General features: G+C 35.9%; 1 protein-coding gene across 12 annotated transcripts in view; it reads right to left on the bottom strand.

Moving 5' to 3' along the window:
* NUBPL (NUBP iron-sulfur cluster assembly factor, mitochondrial) overlaps positions 1-16,516 on the bottom strand; it is a 275,614-nt gene that overhangs the window by 34,092 nt on the left and 225,006 nt on the right. The gene's annotated exons all lie outside the window — the stretch shown is intronic.

Below are 16,516 nucleotides of genomic sequence, written 5' to 3'. Positions count from 1 at the left end.
CATGGAGTTGTAAAGAAGAAACAGGAAGATCTAGGAGAGAAAATGGTGAAGTGTAACAGATAGAAGGGGAAGGCAGAGACAGGAGAAGCAATGGGGAAAAGTATCCAGGAAGAAGTGATTCTTAAGCTGAGTCCTAGAAGTTTATATTCTTAAAAACTCACACTGGAAAGTAATTTGGTGGGAATAAAGCTGAGGGCTGTGGCAGAAATTCAGATGCAAAATGGCAGAACCTGAACTGAAGTGGATGGAGATGGTGACTTTTCTGGATCTCCACTACTACCCTACAGAAACCAGGTAGTACTAGGGTACAGAGTTTTGACAAAAAGTGCGATACAATTTTTCTTTAGGTGGAAACAACAAAGGCCTGGTTAGGATTGGCAGGGTCTGTGAATTTTTTTTAATTTTGTGGCTCCCTCTAGATGATAACCTAAAATAATTAACATAAACATAATACAGATCACATGGCTGACCATCACCTTACAACTAAATATGCAATGCTATGACAATTCAGAGTCCCAAACTGTTAAATTGGTATCAAGTGGCAGTCAGACACAACTAATGAAAACAGAGGCAAGATTAACAATAAATAACTGATTACACCAAGTGAAGGTCAAATGATACTAGAGAGTATCGCCTGGGGGGATATTTTTAAGAAGTTCAAACAGAGAAAAGTGGTGGGAGAACCAAGTTACCACAAAGCACATGGCAGTATAGGCATGTCAAACTTGAAAGAACCTGTACGACAGCAGTTAGCGATAAATTCATCTTGCAATCAGCATCTTCATTTCAGGAAAAAAAACATCTTTTACATTAAATTAATGTCATAAATTTGAATTTTGCTAATTTTGTAGGTTTTGCTTGTATTTAATTTATTTAATTTTTAACCTATATAATATGTGCTATAAACTTATGGATTTTATAAAATAATAAGTCAGTATGGGGTGTGGGAAGATTATTTTGCCTTTAGAAAAAAGGCCTATTTGTTACTCAAGTTTGAGCTACACTATTTTTAGAATTCAAACAGAAGAGGATTCAAAATTTGATTCTATAGCTGACTACCTGTGTAACTAGATAATGCCTTAACCTATCAGAGTTTTTGCTCCTTCATGTACAAAATGGCATAGAAACACTTAGGTCACAGGGTTAAAATAATTAAATAAACTACTATATACAGATACTTGACATGATGTCTAACATGCAATAAATGATGGCTGTAGCTGCTGTTATCATCATTACTACACTTATTATTGTTATTAATAAAATGCCTTAGACATTGCTGAGAAGGTCATTTTCTAATGGCTATCTGGCAGCTCATTCTACTTTTCAAACTGTTCCATGGATCACTACAGCCTTCTATTTTTATTTATTCTGTCCAATAAACCAAAACTGAGTTAACACTTCTCTTTCCCCTCTTGCGAAGACTGACGGATATCACATCTTGGCAAAAATTACACTCTACACCTCCAATACATTTTCAGAATTTGCCACCTTCTAGATTCTGTTATTAATCTGTTTCCTAGTTTTTTTCATACCTAGTCATTTGGAAGGGATCTAATTCCAGCTCTGGGTGTATCCAGGTGTATAACTAACCTCGAACAAATAATGCAGAATCAGAGTGACTCTGAGTCTTTCTTTAACTGTAAAACTAGTGCCTGCACTAGGTAGTTTCCAAGGATTCACCTATCGCTATACTATTTAGCATTCCATCTTAACTATAAACAGCTTCTAGAACTACCTCTGCTCAACTTGACTGCCCGAGTAATCTTATTTAAGGGATATTAGCCCTCAATCTCAGAACTATTCTCTTTCTACATAAGCAGAGGAATCTCCTTGGCTATTTCCTCCAACTCTTCTCCTTCACTATTTTTAGTATATGTGCTGCCGAAGCGAGCACTCTCCTTCACTATATAATAGTATGTAGGGTGTTCTCTACTGCATTGGCTCTAAAAAGTATTCTTAGCTTTTATATGATATAAACATGTTACTGTTTAAAATACTTTTTGTCTATTTGTAGCATCATTACACAATACAGCTTCTAGGGCAGTTATGATTTATTTTATTGTTTTATCAAACAGTAATGACATAATACTTTGCACATAAAAGATAAAGAAATAGGCACTTAAAAGATCAATGATTTCAACAATGTTCTTATATTTTCAAAATCATCTCCCCTAGATTACTTCAACATAAACTTTAAGTTGGCAATTCCGTGAACTAGGAGTCAAGAGCTTCAGATTCTGGTTTTGATGACAGTCTTAATATAATATATAACCTTGAATAACCAAGTCTCAATATATCTCAATACTCCTCTATAAAATGAATCTATTTCCATAGGCCCTATTTAACTTAAACAGTTATTACATTAAACAAAGGTGAAAGTTAAATAAAAATGTAGAGGGGCATTATTTTAAAATAGCTATAAGATACTAAAGAGAGGGATTAAACTGGCTTGTTTTCTCTGTACTTAATTAACCCTAACACAGTAATACAAATAAGCATCTATGCCATCTGGGTTTCTTTGCAGAATAGTCTGAATAGCATCATTCGAACAAATTAATAACGACATTTGATAAGGACAATGATCATCTTCCATGTCTCGTCAAATGCTCAGGAAGCATATAGATATTTCATGGAACTACATTTATAGAAGTTTTTTTGTGTAAAATGTTTTTGTCTACTATTTGTAGAAATATATGTGGTATTTTGCTGAAATGTGTGTTCTTAATTAAGGACTAAGTCCTTAATCACAATACAATCAGCCTCTGGGTTTTGTCCTGAAAAAAAATTTCTAATCCTGTTGAAGAAGACAAAAACATAACTGGCTCACACATAAATCACTATCTCTTTTGCTATATCGTATATCAAAGTTAGTATAGTATATCATATAAGTTTAGTGTATCATTTAAGTAATCATTTCAGATAGCCCTGGAATGACCTTTAGAATTTATGGTAAGAAAACAATGCATAAAGAAACAATAGAACCTCCAGTAAAATTAAATTTAGTCCTTAATCTAGCATAACCCAAATTGTTAAAAAATTTTATTTTAATTTTTGAGAGTACATGGTAGGTATATATATTTTAGTCCATGAGATGTTCTGATACAGGCATACAATGTGTAATAACCACATCGTGTAAAATGGGGTACCCAGCCCCTCAAGCACTTATCTTTTATCTTATAAACAATCCAATTAAACTTTTAGATATTTTAAAACGTGCAATTAAGTTATTATTGACTGTAGGCACCCTGTTGTGCTATCAAATACTAGTTCTTATTCATTCTTTTTAACTGTTTTTTTTGTACCCATCAGCCATTGCCATCTCCCCATGACCCCACTACCCTTCTCCATCTTGGGTAACTATCCACTACTCCGTATGTCCATGAGTTCAACTGTTTTAATTTTTAGATCCCACAAATAAGTGAGAACATGAAACGTTTGTCTTTCTGTGCCAGGCTTATTTCACTTAACATAATGGCCTCCAGTTTCATCCATGTTGTTGCAAATGACAGGGTCTCATTCTTTTTATGGCTATATAGCACTCAATTGTGTATAAATACCACATTTTCTTTATCCATTAATCTGTTGATAGACATTTAGATTGCTTTCAAATCTTGGCTATTGTGAACAATGCTGCAATAAACATGGGAGTGCAGATATCTCTTTAATACACTAATTTCCTTTCTTTTGGGTACATACCCAGCAGTGGGACTGCTGAATATGGTAGCTCTATTTTTAGTTTTTTGAGGAACCTCTAAACTGTTCTCCATAGTGGTTGTACTAATTTACCTTTCCATCAACAGTGACAAGGGTTCCCTTTTCCTCAAATCCTTGCCAGCATTTTTATTGCTTGACTTCGGACATAAGCTATTTTAACTGGAGTGAGATGATACCTCTTTGTAGTTTCGATTTGCATTTCTCTGATTATCAGTGATGTTGAGCACCTTTTCATATGCCTGTTTGCCATTGTGTGACTTCTTTTCAGAAATGTCTATTCAGATCTTTTGCCCATTTTTTAACTGGATTGTTAGATTTTTTTCCTATAGAGTTGTTGCAGCTCCTTATATATTCTGGTTATAAATCTCTTGTCAGGTGGGTAGTTTGCAAATATTTGCTCCATTTGTGGGTTGTTTCTTCACTTTGATGTTTCTATTACTGTGCAGCAGCTTTTTAACTTGATGTGATCCCGTTTGCCCATTTTTGCTTTGATAACCCAGATTTTTGAATTTTAAAGGAATTATGTCATTTTTTTCTTGTTACTGTATCTTTTAACTTAAGATATGGTCTCTGAAACCTAACATTACATTTTATATTTATAATTATTGGCTTTCTACCTGTTAAATTTTAATTTTTCCCAGTAACATGAGCCAATATAAATTATTCTAGAATTTTCTTCCTTTATACCATCACTAATGATGTCACTTCAGTTTGTGATGAAGGGTTTGATAGAAAACTTGTGTTCCCTCTACTGACTGTAAGGAAATGTCAACAGCAGCAAAAAGTAAAGTGTAGTTTGCAATAAATGGAATTATTATGCCTATTGCAAGAAGCCCATCAAGAATTCTCTACCCATTTTCTAAAGTAAATTTTTAAGTCTAAACAATTAAATAACATTGGTTAAAAGCTAATTCACAACTTGTAACCCTTTTAAAAGGCTTCTTATCAGCTGAGATGTACTATAAAAGGTTAATTATATGGCAGATTCTGGCAAACACATAAACATTTTGCAAAGTATTTATTTAGAATATTAATCGTTAATTTTTCTGACTAGTAAGAGGAAAATCTATTTATGACTGCATATCTGGATTTGGGTCAAAGTTCAGAGCAGTAGTTTACTGAGATAGAATCTACTCCTGGTGATGATGCTGCGAATACTGTTAAAATCACAACAAAGGATTTAGAATATTACACACACTTAGTTGATAAAGCAGAAGCATGGCTTGAGAAGACTGAGTCCAATTTTGAAAGATATTCTACTATGGGTTAAATGCTATCAAACAGCATCACATGCTATCTTTCCTGAAAGAGTCAGTTGATGCAGCAAACTTCATTGCTGTCTTATTTTAAGAAATTGCTGCAGCCACTCCAACTATCAGCAACTGCCACCCTGATCAGTCAGTAGCCACGAACATAAAGGCAAGATGCTTTGCCAGGAAAAAGAACATGATCCACTGAAGGCTTGGAATGACCATTAGCATTTTTTTTAAGCAACAAACTAATTAAGGAATGTGTATCTGAAAGACATAATGCTGTTGTGTACACTTCACAGACTACAGTATAGTATAAACATAAGTTTTGTATGCACTAAAAAACCAAAAAGTTCATGCAACTTGCTTGATTACGATACTTACTTTATTGAGGTGGTCTGGAACCAAACCTGTGATATTCCCAAGGTGTGCCTGTAATGAGGTTATCCACTCTACATAACAAGATGGAGCATATAGAGAGTTGCTAATTAGAAATTATCTTATTTACTTGCAGTGATATTTAGTGAGGTACTAAAAACCTTTCTGATTCTCTATCCTTACTTCTGGAGAACTCAACTCCACAAACTTGTAAGGACAACATAAGACAATGAATGTAAAGATTCCATGTAAACGTATAGTATTTTCTAGAAACTACATGTACACTATAAAAAAGATTTTTTGAGGGGGCAGTTATATCTTGCATCTTGCTAAATCAAGATTCTCTTTCAGAATACTACATTTTCTGTGTGGACAGGTCTGCCTCTACATATTTTCCAAAAGAATGTCTCTTTCCAAGTATAAAACATTTTATTTTATTCTCAACAAAGCTTATAGAAATGCAAAATTGATAGAAAGGTTCTTTCTAATTCACATTTCACTATTAACCACCCGCCCCCAAAAATCCTTTTTGATACTGTTCATGTAGTTTCTAGAAAATACTATACATTTAGATGAAGCATTTATATTCATTATCTTATTTGATCCTTACCACTGTGTGGAGTTAAGCAAGTTTTCCACTGGTAAGGACAGAGACTCAGAAAGGTGTTTAGCACCTTACTAAACATCACTGCAAGTAAATAAGATAATTTCTAATTATTGTCTTATAGTGGAGCAATACCAGTTATTCTCATTAGTTATTAATATAGAGCCTGCAAGTAATCAAATAGCAAATGCTCACATATAGACTACTATCCCACACATGGAAACAATGGGAATACTAAAAGGCATCCACTGACCACATGGATATTATCTACAGTACAGCAAAAAAGATCCCATAAATAAAAACCTAAAATGAAAGTAGTTTTCTCTCAGAGGGGGAATAAAATAAAATGTGTGTTTCCTTAAAAAATGCTTTCTTTAACATATACACAGAAAAAAACACTTGGGTGAGAAGCAGTCAGGGGAAGGGCTCACAGGAATGAATCAGCAGGATGATAAGAAAGACAAGGGGGTACAAATCTTTTTACATAAACAATAATAGCTAGTCAGACTAGCTTTGTCATTTACTCAGGTAATATTAATTGCATAAGCCATAGGCCAAAGTACTTTAAGAGATACCATGATAAATAGGAAAATTTTTTGGCACTCAAGCAGCTTCCAGCCTAGTTGGGAAGATAATACAGACACAGATAAAACACTCATTCATTAATTCAATATTTCCTGAGTAGCTACAGAATGGCACTGAGTCTGGTACCCTGAGAAACGCAAAGATGAATTAAAAACAGCCTAGCCCTCCAGGAAGTTAACAGTCTACTAGAGAAGATAACATAGGTATATTGGTTTTAAATGAAGAACATCAGAAGTGCTATAGGAATGGTCCAAATAATATGCTATGTGATTTCTGTTTAAGGGAAATTATTCCTAACTGGGAGTTTGGGGAAGGTGGCAAGGAGCAGACATCTGAGCTAGATAGCTTTTAAAGATTACATAGGATTTGAGTACTTACTGACTGGGGAGGAAAGGCATTCTAAGTAACAATCAACTGAGTTGTAAAGACAGAGACTCTGGAAAGTAAAGGGAAGGTGGGAGCAGTGAGCACAAAGGGTTTTTTCTAGAGGGATCCCAAATTATATGAAGGTATTTACTGGGAAGGAATGAGAGGTCAAATTACAGGGATACTCAAATGGGAATCTAAAGAGCTTATGTTGTTTATGGGATATGGGAGGGAATAAAAGGTAGAAGAACACACAGTATCTTAAAAGAGTTCTAAAGTCAATGATAAGGAAAGAAAAACTGGGTTTATAATTAGAAAACATATAATTTAGCTAAGTCTGAAAGAGCAGACATGATTCTGGCAGGCTGTTACAGGTTATGTAAATTTATGAAAGTCATGACTCAGCCAGGCCAGCAATTCTCTGGCTGGTGCCATTCCCTCTAAATCTTGGGAGCTGGATCAATTTTAGTACCTCTTTAGATATGCTATCTGTGAAATGACACTGGCCTGAATAAACCCAAACCTCAGGAACCAACCCTTTAACACACACGGACACAATCATATGCTCCCCAAAATCCCCTCAACATCATTTTTGGTAGGACATTTTTATTGTTTGCTACTTTTCCCCTTTTTCTGTTCATCTGCATTTCCTTGCATGCTATTTTTTTATAATTATAAAATTAATAAAGTTCAATGTAGGAAATCTAGTCTTTCATTGTTATCCATTTTAATGCTGACTTAATAACCACAACATGAATGTACTAACACTGACTGCTACAATTCTATACAGAGAGCCAGGGTGCCTGAAAACTGGCCATACATTCAATACTGGTATATGGATCAGCACAAAGATAATACTGGTCTCTTCAAGAATCACTTATGGGCTATCCTCCTAAAAGATTAAGAAAACTGCTTTTAGACTACCTCCAGAACTCTCCTGGAATGTGTGAGTTAAAGAGGCCCAAAGTAGTCTCTTAGGACTCAAAAAATTTACTGAATATAGTAAGCACCAATCCAGACCACTAGTTAGATATTCATCCTAAAGGGGTGCACGAATTTAGGTATATTCACAGATAAATTGATTTTTTATCAGGAATTACCTAGATTAGAATAATTTCAACCTAAATGGATTTTAGTGGATTGGGACTAAACTCAGAAAAATCAAGGAGTCAAATACTGTTGGGTTTTACATTAGGCCAGCTTGATATGCAGGTCAATAGCATGAGCTTTAAATTCTGTCAGAATGAATATGAAACTTAGCTATGATCTACTGTAACTGTGTTATCTTATGAAAGTCATTAAACCCTTCTTAGATTTAAGAAAATATATAACACCCATGGGAATTAAATTTGAAAATTAATATATAAAAGACTGACATTCAGTGGCAGTTTATTATTAACAGGCAATCACCACAGTATCATTTCATATAGAAATCTACTGTCCATAAAGAATTAGTGTTTTTTTTTTTTTTTTTTTTGAGATGAAGTCTGGAGTCTCTCTCTATTATCCAGGCTGGAGTGCAGTGGCACGATCTCAGGATCTCAGACTGCAACCTCCACCACCTGAGTTCAAGCAAGTCTCCTGCCTCAGCCTCTCCAGTAGCTGGGATTACAGGCACCTGCCACCACGTCCAGCTAATTTTTGTATTTTTAGCAGAGATGGGGTTTTACTGTGTTGGCCAGGCTGCTCTTGAAGTTCTGATCCACCCACCTCAGCCTCCCAAAGTGCTGGGATTGCAAGCATGAGCCACTGTGTCCAGCCAGATTTAGTGCTTTTTATTGATTAAATTATTAAAGAACAAGTAAAGAAATCCTGAATGCTCTACAATGTATCATATTTATTCTCCAAGGTCCATCTCAACGAAGTGTTTTGTGTCCCCCTTAATCTCACAGTCTCTTCCTTTGAAACCCCATATCATGGGTTTAGATCCCCAATAAGCTCTTCTCATACTGTGGAGTATAGTCATACATGTTCTTTTCTTACCAGCCAATCTCTCCTGCTCCTCACCTTGCTCTATCTATTAGACCAGTGGCTTTTAACCTGAGGACTGTACACTTCCTAAAATTATATACAAAAGTAGTGCTTCTGTATACCATATATAAATACATTTTCCTGAAGAAAATCCATAGTTTGCATCAAATTCTCAAAAAAAGTCTGAAGGTCAAAAAAGGTTCGGAACTCTTATCTAGGGAATAGACTGATTTACTTATACTTGTCTCCTATACAGTGTTGGGCATTTACTTTGCACATGAATCAAAATTTGTTGATATAATAGTTTATTAATAAATCATAAAATAAATTGTAACTTTTATTTAATGAAATCTTTTTATAACTTTAATTTATTTTTGAGATAGGGTCTTACTCTATCACCCAGGTTGGAGTGCAATGGCATGAACACAGGTCATTGCAGTCTTGACTTCCTGGGCTCAAGTGATCCTCCTGCCTCAGCCTTCTGTGGCTGGGACCAGACGTGCACTCTACCACTACCCTACCAGCTTTTTTTTTTTTCTTTTTTGTTTTTGTATTCTTTTGTACAGATGGGATCTTGTTACATAGCCCAGGCTGGTATTGAACTCCTGGGCTCATGCAATCCTCCTGCCTCCACCTCTTAAAATGCTAGGATTATAGGTATGAGCTACCACACCTGGCATTAATGCAATCTTTTAAAATATATTTTCTTGCTTGATCTTCCTTTTAAAAATTACTACTTAACTGTTCTGCATTTTTTACCACCATAACAAAAAAAAGACTGTGTCTTAGTCTCATATAATATTAACTGCCTGTCACATGGCAGACTCTTCTTCAGAAGAAAAGAAAAAAGAAATATACTGCTTTAATTGCAGGATATAAGAAAGAAAGGGGAAGAAAATCTTAACCTCTATCTATATACTATGCTGCTGTTGGAGTATAAATATGAACTAAAATAGGGTAATTTAATCACAAATTGTGTCCAAAGGGGCTTAAAGAAAACTAAATGGGGAAAAAAAAAACTGCTTATGCAACACCAGTTTACCTGTGTGAGGGTGAAATCACCAAAACCCTGAACATCTCTCCTTCTCCAAGGGATCATAATTCCTCACTAGCAAGGGAACAAAACGTGATGGAGAGTGAGTTTGATGAACTGACAGAAACAGGTTTCACAAGGTGGGTAATAACAAACTTAATTGAGCTAAAGGAACATGTTCTAGCCCAATGCAAAGAAACTAAGAACCATGAAAAAAGGTTAGAGGAAATGCTAATGAGAATAAACAGGTTAGAGAAGAACATAAACAACTTGATGGAGCTGAAAAACATAGCACAAGAACTTCTCGAAGCATATACAAGTTTCAATAGCTGAATCAATCAAGTGGAAGAAAGGATATCAGAGATTGAAGATCAACTCAATGAACTAAAATGAGAAGGCAAGATTAGAGAAAAAAGAGTGAAAAGAAATGAACAAAGCCTCCAACAAATATAGGATTATGTGAAATGACCTCATCTACGCTTGATTAGTATACCTGAATGTGATGGGGAGGATAAATCCAAGCTGGAAAACACTCTTCAGGATGTTATCCAGGAGAACTTCTCCAACCTAGTAAGGTAGGCTAACATTCAAATCCAGGAAATACAGAGAACATCACAAAGATATTCCTCAAGAAGAGCAATCCAAGGCATATAATCATCAGATTCAACAGGGTTGCAATGAAAGAAAAATTGCTAAGGGCAACCAGAGAGAAAGGTTGGGTCACCCACAAAGGGAAGCCCATCAGACTCACAGCGGATCTCTCTGCAGAAACCCTGCAAGCCAGAAGAGAGCGGGGGCCAATATTCAACATACTTAAAGAAAAGAACTTTCAACCCAGAATTCCATATCCAGCCAAACTAAGCTTTATAAGTGAAGAAGAAATAAAAATCCTTTACAGACAAGCAATTGCTGAGAGACTTCATCACCACCAGGCCTGCCTTATAAGAGGTCCTTAAAGAAGTACTAAACACGGAATAAAACAAACAGTATCAGCCACTGCAAAAATGTACCAAATGGTGAAGACCATCGACACAAGGAAGAAACTGCATCAACTAATGGGCAAAACAATCAGCTAGTATCAAAACGGCAGGATCAAATTCACACATAACAATATTAACCTTAAATGTAAAGGGGCTAAATGCCCCAATCAAAAGACATAGACTGGCAAATTGGATAAGACCCATCAGTGTGCTATATTCAGGAGAACCATCTCACGTGCAAAAACACACATAGGCTCAAAATAAAGGGATGGAGGCATATTTACCAAGCAAATAGAGAGCAAAAAAAGCAGGAGTTGCAATTCTGGTCTCTGATAAAACAGACTTTAAACAAACAAAGATCAAAAGAGACAAAGAAGGGCATTACATAATGATAAAAGCATCAATTCAGCAAGAAGAGCTAACTGTCCTAAATATACATGCACCCACTACAGGAGCACCCGGATACATAAAGCAAGTTCTTAAAGACCTACAAAGAGACTTATACTCCCACACAATAATAGTGGGAGACTTTAATACTCCACTGTCAATATTAGACAGATCAACAAGACAGAAAATTAACAAGGATATCCAGGAACACAGATCTGGACCAAGCAGACCTAATAGACAACTACAGAACTCTTGACCCCAAATCAACAGAATATACATTCTTCTCAGCACCACATCACACTTACTGTAAAATTGACCACATAATTGGAAATAAATCACTCCTCAGCAAATGCAAAATAATGAAATCAAAACAACCAGTCTCTCAGACCACAGTGCAATCAAATTAGACTCAGGATTAAGAAACTCATTCAAAACTGCACAGCTACATGGAAGATGAATGACCTGCTCCAGAATGACTACTGGATAAATAATGAAATGAAGGCAGAAATAAAGATGCTCTTCTAAACCAATGAGAATGAAGATACAACATACCAGAATATCTGGGACACATTTAAAGCAGTGCTTAGAGGGAAATTCATAGCACTAAATGCCCACATGAGAAGTGAGAAAAGATCTAAAAACAACACCCTATCACCACAATTTAAAAAACCACAGAAGCAAAATCAAACAAATTCAAAAGCTAGCAGAAGACAAGAAATAACTAAGATCAGAGCACAACTGAAGGAGAGAGAGACACAAAAAACCCTTTAAAAAATCAGCAAATCCAGGAGCTGGTTTTTTGAAAAGATCAACAAAATAGACCGCTAGCCAGGCTAATAAAAAAGAAGAAGAAGAACCAAATAGATGCAATAAAAAATGACAAAGGGGATATCACCACTGATTCCACAGAAATATAAACTATCCTCAGAGATTACTACAAACAACTCTATACACATAAACCAGTAAATCTACAAGAAATGGTTCAATTCCTGGACACTTATACCCTCCAGAGACTAAACCAGGAAGAAGTTGAGTCCCTGAACAGACCAATAACAAGGTCTGAAATTGAGGCAGCAATTAATAGCCTACCAACCATAAAAAGTCCAGGCCCAGACAGGTTCACAGCTAAATTCAACTAGATATACAAAAAGGAGCTGGCACCACTCCTTCTGAAACTATTCCAAACAATACAGAAAGAGGGAATCCTCCCTAACTCATTTCATGAGACCAACATCATCCTGATACCAAAATCCAATAGAGACACAACTAAAAAAGAAAATTTCAGAACAATATCCATGATGAACATCAATGTAAAAATCTTCAATAAAATGCTGGCACACTGAATGCAACTGCACATCAAAAAGCTTATCCATCACAATCAAGTTGGCTTCATTCTGAGGATACAAGGCTGGTTCAACATACGCAAATCTATAAACATAATCTATCACATAAAAAGAACCAATGACAAAAACCACATAATTATCTCAATAGATGCAGACAAGGCCTTTGACAAAATTTAAAAGACCTTTATGCTAAAAACTCTCAATAAACTAGGCATCAATGGAACGTACTCAAAATAATAAAAGCTATTTATGACAAGCCCACAGCCAATATTATACTGAATAGGCAAAACCTGGAAACACTTCCTTTGAAAACTGGCACTGGACAAGGGTGCCCTCTCTCACCATTCCTATTCAACATCATATTGGAAGTTCTAGCCAGAGCAATCAGGCAAGAAAAAGAAGTAAAGCGTATTCAATTAGAAAAAGAGGAAGTCAAATTGTCTCTATTTACAGACTACATGATTGTATATTTAGAAGACCCCATCATCTCAGCCCAAAATCTCCTTAATATGATAAGCAACTTCAGCAAAGTCTCAGGATACAAAATTAATGTGCAAATATCACAAGCATTCCTATACACCAATAACAGACAGAGAGCCACATCGTGAGTGAACTCCCATTCATAATTACTACAAAGAGAATAAAATACCTAGAAATACACCTAACAAGAGATGTGAAGGACCTCTTCAAAGAGAACTACAAACCACTGCTCAAGGAAATAAGAGAGGACACACACAGATGGAAAAACATACCATGCTCATGGTTAGGAAGAATCAATATTGTGAAAATGGCCATACTGTCCAAAGTGACTTATAGATTCAATGCTATCCCCACCAAGCTACCATTGACTTTCTTCACAGAGTTGAAAAAAAAACCACCTTAGACTTCATATGAAACCAAAAGAGAGCCCACATAGCCAAGACAACCCTAAGCAAAAAGAACAAAGCTGGAGGCATCATGCTACCTGACCTCAAAGTATACTACAAGGCTACAGTAATCAAAACAGCATGGTACTGGTAGCAAAACAGACATATAGACCAATGGAACAAAACAGAGCCCTCGGAAGTAACACCACACAACTACAACCATCTGATCTTTGACAAACCTGACAAAAACAAACAATGGGGGAAAGATTCCCTGTTTAATGAATAGTGTTGGGGAAACTGGCTAGCCATGTGCAGAAAGCTGAAACTGGACCTCTTCTTTACACCTTATACAAAAACTAACCCCAGAGGGATTAAAAGTGTAAACATAAGACCTAACACCATAAAAACCCTAGAAAAAAACCTAGGCAATACCATTCGGGACATAGGCATATGCAAGGACTTCATGACTAAAACACTAAAAGCAATGGCAACAAAAGACAAAATAGACAAATGGGATCTAATTAGACTTAAGAGCTTCTGCACAGCAGAAGACACTATCATTAGAGTGAACCGGCAACCAACAAAATGGGAAGAAGTTTTTGCAATCTATCCATCTGACAAAGGGCTAATATCCAGAATCTACAAAGAACTGAAACAAAACTAAACAAAAACAAACCTATCAAAAAGCAGGCAAAGGATATAACAGACACTTTTCAAAAGAAGACATTTACGAGGCCAAGAAACATATAAAAAACAGCTCATCATCACTGGTCATTAGAGAAATGCAAGTCAAAACCACATTGAGATACCATCTCACACCAGTTAGAATGGCAGTCATGAAAAAATCTGGAGACAACAAATGCTGGAGAGGATGTGGAGAAACAGGAACATTTTTACACTGTTGGTGGGAGTGTAAATTATTAGTTCAACCATTATAGAAGACAGTGTGGTGATTCCTCAAGGACCTGGAAATAGAAATTCCATTTGACCCAGCAATTCCATTACTGTGCATATACCCAAAGGATTATAAATCATTCTATTATAAAGACACGTGCACACCTATGTTCACTGTGGCACTGTTTATCTTAGCAAAGACTTGGAACCAACACAAACACCCATCAATGATAGACTGGATAAAGAAAATGTGGCACACATACACCATGGAATACTATGCAGCCATAAAAAGGGATGAGTTCACATCCTTTGCAGGGACATGGATGAATCTGAAACGATCATTCTCAGTACACTGACAAAACAGAAAACAAAACACTGCATGTTCTCACTCATAAGTGGATGTTGAACAATGAAAACACTTGCACACAGGGAGGGGAACATCACACACTGGGGTCTGTTGGGGTGTGGGGGGATAGGGGAGGGATAGGAGGGAGTGGGGAGATTGGGGAGGGATAACATTAGGAGAAAAACCTAATGTAGGTGAGGGGGGGATGGAGGCAGCAAACCATCATGGCATGTGTATACCTATGTAACAATCCTTCAAGATCTGCACATATACCCCAGGACTTAAAGTATAATAAAAAAGGAAAAACGTCTCAGACCCCATTAAGATTACAAATATATGAAAACATTAAAAGTATCTCTATTAATTAGGTTATATTGATATTTTTAAACAACATGTATATTTTGTCAAAAACTTATATTCTAAACCTTTTGATCCTCAGATGTCAATATTGTCTTGTAACCAGTATATTACTGGTTATGCAAAAATATTTTAAAATTCCATTATTTTCCCATAAATCCTTTATATATGACAGATTTGCAACTATTTCTCTAGTGGAATCTTTAGAAACAGATTCAATATAAAAAGTAACTACTGTACTAATATTTAAATTCCATATCATAAAAAAGATATGCACTATCATACTGAAGTATTATATTTGATATAAGCTATTAATGTTATTTCTCTCAACTTTAATATTAATTAGCAGACTATAAAATTATCTCATAGTTGTATTTATCGAAAAGCCAATTTTCCTAATATTTATCCCTATTTAGTATTCATTCAATAAATATTTGCCAAGTGTCTGTTATGTGCCAGTGGTGTAAGTGTTGCACAGCAGTGAACTAGTCATGTTCTACCAGAAAAATACTTAAATGCTACTGCTTTCTTGGAAGACAGATTTATGCTATCACGTTTTTGAAGTGTTAGAGCAGGCAGATAGCTGGAAATGAGTTGGAGAGAGAGCCCTGAGAAAAGTAAGACTGGAAAATCTCACATCCCAGAGACCACCCAAAAGCTGCATGCTAGATATGAACAGAGAGGAAGGGAAATGCTTATGCAGAAAGAAACACCTTGAAATGCCCCTTAGGAGACCCATAATTGCTCATTCTGCAGTTAACCTGTCAGAATGTAACCAGCTACATACTGATAAAGAGGGAAAGAGGGCAAAGGGGAAATTTCTAAGAGATATGCAGGCATAATAAGTACATATTGAACTGCTGTAAGACCTTTCTGGGGTGGCAGTAATGAGCAACACTGCCATTAAGTAGGCTTCATAGCCAACACCAGGCACATACATGGGCATCAACTGTAACAGAATCCCACAAAACTGTGGCAGAAACTAGGCAGGGACAAGGTAGAGACTTAAGGCAGAGGTAGGAAACTAGCCAAAGACAAAGGCAGAGACTTGAGATAGGCAGGAACTTAAAGAAAGAGTCTAATCGAAGGAAAACTGTAATGTTAAACTCACAGGGCTGCTGTGTCATTTTCTTACAAGTAGCTCGCTCTGCCTCCTCTTTTAGAGCATACTATCTACTTAACCCTTGCTGCTACTACTGCTGCTTTTCTAGCCTGCTCCTCTCTTGGCATATACTTTCTTCAAAAAATTCCCTGTTCTTTTTGCTAAAGTTGCCTCTTGGGCGAATTCCTTCTCCCAAGAACAAGAACCAGAGACTCCATTCTTCCTAGTAACAAAAGTGTCATGGTTTTATAAATATATGTATTCTGGCAATATTTTGAAAAATTTAATTTATGCTTCTGATCTCTAATGAAAAATTTGTAAGTGAAAGAATATTTTTAAG

Source organism: Saimiri boliviensis, chromosome 2, assembly GCF_048565385.1.
Source record: "Saimiri boliviensis isolate mSaiBol1 chromosome 2, mSaiBol1.pri, whole genome shotgun sequence".
Taxonomy (NCBI): domain Eukaryota; kingdom Metazoa; phylum Chordata; class Mammalia; order Primates; family Cebidae; genus Saimiri; species Saimiri boliviensis.
Note: the sequence above shows the minus strand (reverse complement) of the source record. Positions and strands in the feature narration are given on the sequence as shown.